Source organism: Montipora foliosa, chromosome 5 (assembly GCF_036669935.1).
Source record: "Montipora foliosa isolate CH-2021 chromosome 5, ASM3666993v2, whole genome shotgun sequence".
NCBI classification, from domain to species: domain Eukaryota; kingdom Metazoa; phylum Cnidaria; class Anthozoa; order Scleractinia; family Acroporidae; genus Montipora; species Montipora foliosa.
The window spans coordinates 20,483,878-20,491,079 of NC_090873.1; the positions used below are offsets into that span (position 1 = coordinate 20,483,878).

General features: G+C 39.4%; 1 pseudogene; it reads left to right on the forward strand.

The window, feature by feature from the left end:
• The first annotated feature begins 3,299 nt into the window (after positions 1–3,299).
• LOC138003028 (uncharacterized) lies at positions 3,300–5,938 on the forward strand (annotated as a pseudogene).
• Positions 5,939–7,202: the final 1,264 nt, after the last annotated feature.

Below are 7,202 nucleotides of genomic sequence, written 5' to 3' on the forward strand. Positions count from 1 at the left end.
AAAACTAAAATAAGAAGTTACTTTATCCCCTAGGGCTTCAATAATGTCTTATAGACAGAAGGGAATGGCTTCCGCTCGTTCACCGCATTTTTGTCTATTGTGGAGTGCCATGATTCCAAAAAGATTCTTTTGTGCCAATTATTGACATTCTTTTCTAGAATTTCCACATAGCCAGTGTCAATGTCATGGTCAGTGGTTTCGGCGTGATCTTTTATTGCCGACTCTTTGTTATTATTAGTTCCTGGTTTATGCTCCCCGCCACGTGAATTCCATGATCTCTTTGTTTCCCCAATGTATGTGAAATCACACGACCGGCATTTAACCTTGTACACAATGCCTTTTGTTTTTGTTTCTTTTGGGCGATCCTTTGGTTTCCTAAAATAATGGGCAAGTGTTAAAATAGGCTTGAAAGCAGTTTTTATGTTCGCTTTGTTAAGCACATTTTTGACTTGTTCTGAAACGCCCTTTACGTATGTTATGTATTTTTATAAACACCTTTTATCATATAATGGATACTGATCGCCCATCAAGTATTTGCATAATCTTTATGTTACATGTACTTTCTTTTATTTGTATTTAACAGAGAAGATGTGATTGGTTTTAAAGAAAAAGAAAACAGACTTGCAAAGGCTACATACCTTGGGCCAAAGGATACAAGTGACAAAAATGGTACTGTAAATTATTTGCTAACTCACACAGCCTCACAGAAACAAAATTATTGCTAAGAAATGTGTTAACCCAGTTGATGTGTACTGGCCAAAGCAATATTTCTGTTGTTATAATTGCATGTACTTTTTTTTTCTAGATATGTATTCTCTTTGCTGCTCTTGATGGTGACTGTGAATTACAGTTGCCAGAAACCAGTGATGGAGAGACCACATTGAATGCGTTGACGGTAAACAATTCATGAATTTACATTTATGTGTTTTGAAGTGCAGTCCATTTAAAAGCCATACCAGAATATAACGGTATTGTTTAATCTGCAAGACATTTATTTTTTGACATACAAGCCCATGATGATAAGAGGAATTCTCATTATGTACAGCTCTATCAGAGATTGATCCAAATTTCATAATAATTACAGACACAGGTAAATGGCCTTCTGATAAAAACTGTTTTATAATTATTGAATAGCATATAGCATATGCAGAGATATTTCTTCCTTGGGGCTTATTTGTAGGGTTTAGGTTGCATGTGACCTTAAACGTTTGACGAGGCTGGTGATCATAGGTGAACAACATGGCAAGATCTCCACACAGCCCCATACATTAATATTATGCATGCAATTTGTGACTGTGTTCGTTTTTTGAATAGGATTAGTGTGAAAGTGGTACATGTAAATAATTATTAATGTGTGGGGCTTTGTGGAAATATTTCCAAACAACATAAATATACTGAATTCTTATTCATACCATCTCCTTAACTGACTCAGGTTAAATCTATTTTTAGTTGGAAAACCAACTAACTTGAACCAGATGGTCCCACACAAGGCCCTCCAAAAAAGAAAAAGGTGAGCAAACTGAAATGTGCCCAGTGATACATTGCATGACTATTGTATAAGGTAGTAGAACTAAGCTATAAAATAGTGAGTGGTCCACAAGCATAAACAAAGCAAAAGCAAACAAATTGTGACTTCGACATATCTAACATACACTATTAGCAACCACTCCAAAACAAATGTGAACTCGTGTATAGATCACTTTATGTTAGGGTACATGTATTAGCAGCAGACTAATCCATTGCGTAACTTAATTTTGCAGAGTAAAAAGACCTCTGGCAAGAAGAGCAAAGGTATATATAACCAGTGATTGTTTAATTTGAACATACTTACGTTAAACTTTTCATAGTATGATGGGTTTATTAAACAGTTTTCCTGTTGCTTATGTTGGAACTGTCGGACCAAACTGTGACAGCAATAACCGGCTGCTGGCTGATTGACCCAGTTGCTGCAACAAATATGATACACAATCTCTTTACTTGTGTTATAGAAATCAGGGTTGCAAAAGGTAGACAAGAAATTCAGCTATCGTTATATGGGTCAATGTGCTGTTTTTATCAAAGTAGTCAGGGATCTAACAAAGAATTTAAGGCCAGTGGAAATTCCCAGGCTCCCAACCCTTGATGACGGCCATTAACATTAGTAACAGTTTTGTGAGCAAGATAAACCTCTGATAATACAAAGTAACTGTTAATCTGTGAGTGCAGATATGTAAAGAACATGTGTTTTTTGTTGGTCACTAATATACTAGTAATTATAATGTAAATAACTAGTTATTTCAGATAATGAACAAGATCAAGAAGAACCGCTTGATGACATAGACGACATACCTTTACAACTCCCAGAGTGTGCGACATCTACTCCTGTTAAGGTAAATTATACATGTCCTGCTGCGTAGTATATTGACCACAAAAAACGAAACGTTTGAAATATCTTCTAAAATGCATTTGGATGATTTGCAGGCCCATGATGGAGAAACGCTGAGGGTGGGACTCTGGGTGGCAGTCGCCTATGATAAGGAATTTTATGTTGGCGAAATCACTGACTTTCATCCATGACAAAATTCTTGTTATCCATGACGAAATTATTTTCCAGTTCATTACAAAACTTTTTTTTAGTTGTGACAAAATTTTTTTTTCAGTCCGTGACAAAACTTTTTTCTTCTATGACAAAATTCTTTCAGTCGTGGCAAAATTCTTTTTCAGTCCGTGACAAAACTTTTTTTTATCCATGACAAAACTTTTTTTCCATGACAAAATTCTTTCAGTCACGACAAAACTCTGTTAGGCCCGATTCAAACATTGCGCCACCGTCATGTCGAACTCAATTTTATTAAGTTCGACTTCAGCACGATTGCAGTGCGACAGTTGATTCAAACGTCGCATTTAATAGAAACTGACACGTCACCAGTCGCCTCTTATGAAAACACCGTACTGGGGTCAAGTCAACAAAGATGGCGGACACGGATTTATCCGCAGGCCAAGGAAAAAGGGCTCTCCTTTTGCATAGAATTCTTGCAGAAAGACGAAGAAGGATGTTAACACAACGTGCTGTGCTTTCCTATCATGAAGCAAGATGGAAGCGCATACGTGTGCTCCTTCTGATCTTGTGCATTTTGCTCAACTCTCGAAACTCCAACAGAATAGTCACTCGATCATGCCGCCGGGTTTCAAGAAACACTGGCTGGTGGTTAAACGTTTGGAACACGTACTCTGATGCAAGATTTAAGAAGCTTTTTCGAGTATCGAAAGGTACTTTTCTGTTTACTCTTGGTCAGATTCGACATGATTTGGTAAGAGATACAGTTTGCGAGGAGCCAATTTCTCCCGAATGTCGTCTTGCTATCTGCCTCTACCGTTTAGCTAGGGGTGATTATTTATATACGATAGCTGAAATGGCCGGCGTTGGTGTTTCCACAGTATGCACGATTGTTAGTGAAGTTACTGAAGCAATAATTAACAACTTATGGAAAGATAGTGTAGTAGCACATTTCCCATCAGATGAAGCGCATATCAAGGAAAAAATGTTGGACACTGAACAGTTGTGGCAATTTCCTTGTGGATGGGGTGCTATTGATGGTTGTCACCTACCGCTGAAATGCCCTGCTGGAACTGCTGGAAGTTTGGAAGCTTGTAAAGAGTATTACAACTTCAAAAATTTCTACTCCATAATATTAATGGGAATGGTGGATGCAAAATATCGTTTTATATGGGCAAGCTGCGGATACCCAGGGAACTCCCATGATTCCACTATCTTTAAATCAACTAAATTATGGGAAGACATGACAGATGGAGAAATTATTCCACAGATAGGAAAGGATATTGGGGGTGTAACCGTTTCTCCCCTTATTTTAGGGGACTCTGCGTTTCCATTTAAACCATGGCTTATGAAGCCATTCACTAATGCTGTGCTTACACCGGTACAAAGTAACTTTAATTATCGCCTTAGCAGGGCACGTATGGTTGTGGAATGTGCCTATGGGCAGCTTAAGGGTCGATGGAGAATTCTACTGCGCAAATGTGAAAGTACCCCTGTGGAGTTGAGATCAGCTTGTTTGGCTTGTATTGTTTTACACAATATCTGCATCTCGCGTGGAGAGAGCCTTTCCAGGAAATTAGACCTAACAATTGATCCCAACTCAAATGAGATGAGAAACATGGGCAACTATTAGAAGGTTGCTGAACATGACTGAGTGTGAGAGGATTCCAGATACCAATCGTGAAGCCATCCGTATAAGGAACAGGCTTGCAGAGAAACTATGGTTGGAAAAGCAAGGGCATGGTGTTTCTTAGCTTAATTATGCTCACTTGGTTCTTAGCACTATTTTTAATCATTACTGCTGTTGTTATTGTTGATATTTTTTGACTTTTTGGGAGGTGAAGGGTAGCCTGAGGGTTTGATGGTGGGTCCCTCAAATAAGATGAAATTTGAAACCACTTTAAAAAGTTTGAGAACACCTGCCACTTCCAATCTACAAATAGTGAATGCCACTTTATGTTCCTTGAAGTGTTGCTTAGTAGTTGTGTTAACAATTCCATCTTGACTGGCATTTATGCTAAAAGGCCCACCCCTATAAACAAGTTAAATTCATTGTAAATATATCAATGTACACTGTTTTGTACCCTGTCATCAGGAGCTCTTTTTTACTACAAAATTCCACCCCCTCCACCCCCTCCACCCCCTCCACCCCCCCCCCCCCACCCCAAAAGAAAAAGAGCAGGTTAAATGTTTTGGGATTGTATAAAGAAGATTGAAAGAGTGAATAAAGAATTGAAGTGTTATGCTACATCCACTTTTAACATTAACACAATATGACATTAAGACAATATGTGGACCTGTGGATATGGATTTGCTGAATGTCAAACTGTTTATTTTAACATAACTACTTGCTTCTTTGACCTTACTTGAAGTTTTTTAAATATTAAAGTTACTATAAATATCAACCACACCAAAGTAGTCAATGGTTCATTAATCTAAAAATGATGTCCCGTAATGGCACAAACTATTTAAAGCATTTGAGCAAGGTACCTTCATGTCTTTTGAATCAAAACTAGAAGAAAGCAACTCAACATAGTTTTCAACTCAACTGTTTTCAAGCCAAAAATGAATCGCACGGCCTGTCACTAACCTACAAATTTCACATATGTGCAAACTGTTAAGCAAACGTTTAATGTTAAATTATCCAACTTCTAAGAAAGTGAGATCTAAACGGATGTTTTAGTCTTTAAAGACTGAAATAGCTCTCATTGTTTTCTGAAAAGTAAACATTTTGATGGACACTTGCTGGAGTTGAGCTCTGAGAATAAGGGATACTGCTTCTTGTCAAAGATCCTTGCTGAGATGCAAAAGCAGTGATACTTTGATCATGACCTGGAGGAACTGGAGCCCCCTGAGCTGGATAACCACTGTAATACAGCTGGGGTGGTGCCATCATCATTTGCATTAATCTCATTTCATGTTGTCTGGCTCTTTCATTCTCCTCCTTAAAAAATTCAAGTAAATCTTTAGTGGGGTCTTTCTCAATCACCTGCTTCATTGTTTCAATTGCCTCCACAACTGGATCTACTTTTCCCCTTTTCTTTCCCTTTTTCACAGGAACAAATTGTGCTACGCGTTTTACAGTATCACCATCTTTACTGCTGCTGTTCTTATCTTTCACCTCTATTTCTCCTGAATCTGAGTTTGCCCCAGCCTCGGTGCCCTCAACAGTCTCAGGACTTTCCCCACTGTTTGAGCATGAGGGTTCCAGAGCCATTTCTGGTGTGCACGAATCACGAGTCTTGACAAAGCTGTAAAGCTGGTTGAACCATTCACCGAGGTTCTTCTCTTCTTGACACCGTTTGATTCCAGTGGCCGTTTCTATGGTTAAAGCTGCTTTCTTGCATTCAGCAACACATTTCTTAAATTTGTTCCTTGAGTCACGTCGAAAGGAAAATTCTCTCCGCGGCTAGCGAGTCGTTCCTTAAGCTGCTTCACAACATCCGTATAAATTGCCGTGTTTCTGGCACGGGTAGTGTTTCTGAAGATAAGATTTTTCCTCAGATATTCACTGGAACAAATTATGTCCACCATATCAGTTATTACCTTTTCTCGCCATACGGCCTTCCTTCCCGCCTTTCGCGAAGAGCTTGACTTCGATTTTGCTGTTGATAGGCTTGAACATTCTGATAAGTCTGACTCTGTACTGATTTCGAGTTGCTCTGATGATAGGACTTCATCTTCGCACTCTGAATTCAAGCTTTCGTCGTCATTCACATCGCTACATGCATAGGTGTTTCTCCAAGCCGCCATATTTCAAAATCTGAAACATATCTACGCATGCGTTTAACGTGATCCCACTGTGAAAGTGTTCGGGACTATATTATCATAATGTATGCATTAGGTTTCGCATCAATTTTTCTCGACGTTTGAATCAAACGTCGTGCCGCCGTTGAACTTAATATTCTGTTAGTTTGACTTTAGCGTGACTGTAGCTCGACATTTGAATCAACGTCGCGCCAGAGTCGGGTAGCTCGATCCAGCTTGTCGCGCTACTCGACTCTGGCGCGACGTTCGATTCAAACATCGAGCTGCAGTCGCGCTAAATGTCGAACTTAATTGATTTATTGAGTTCGACACGACAATAGCGCGACGTTTGAACCGGGCCTTAGCTTTTGTTGAGCCCTGGCAAATGGCGTGACCGTTGCATTGTGGGGGCACATTGCCACGAGGAGCAAACATGGCTGCTCTTTTCGGGCAGTGTGTTTACAAGGGAAATTGCAAGCTAAATTGCCAAGTGTTTGTGAGTGAGGACGGTGGAAATTTTTCATCTTCTGTTTGTCTGACCTGCAAGCATTTGGTGGCATTTCACACCCAAAGCACTACCGGTAACACTCGTCCACCAGTGGACGAAAAAACTTCAACCAACAAGGGTGTAACATCAGCATCCTGCACAAGTACTGCTGTAAACGAAGCCAAGAGGTTTGCGAAATCAAATCTTTGCAGAATGGAAAGCTGATAAAACGTCAAGTGCCTTTCAGAAAAAGTCAAAGGTATCAAATAAGTCCCAGGAGCCTGAGTCTGTGATTATAAATATTGGACTGATGCTTTTTGACGAAAACGTTATGGGGCTTAAAGCAAAATGGGTTAAAAAGTTACCCATTAAGATAACTCCTAGTGCAAGCTACATTGCGATTCCTGAAATGGGGTTGGCGAAGTGGAAGGC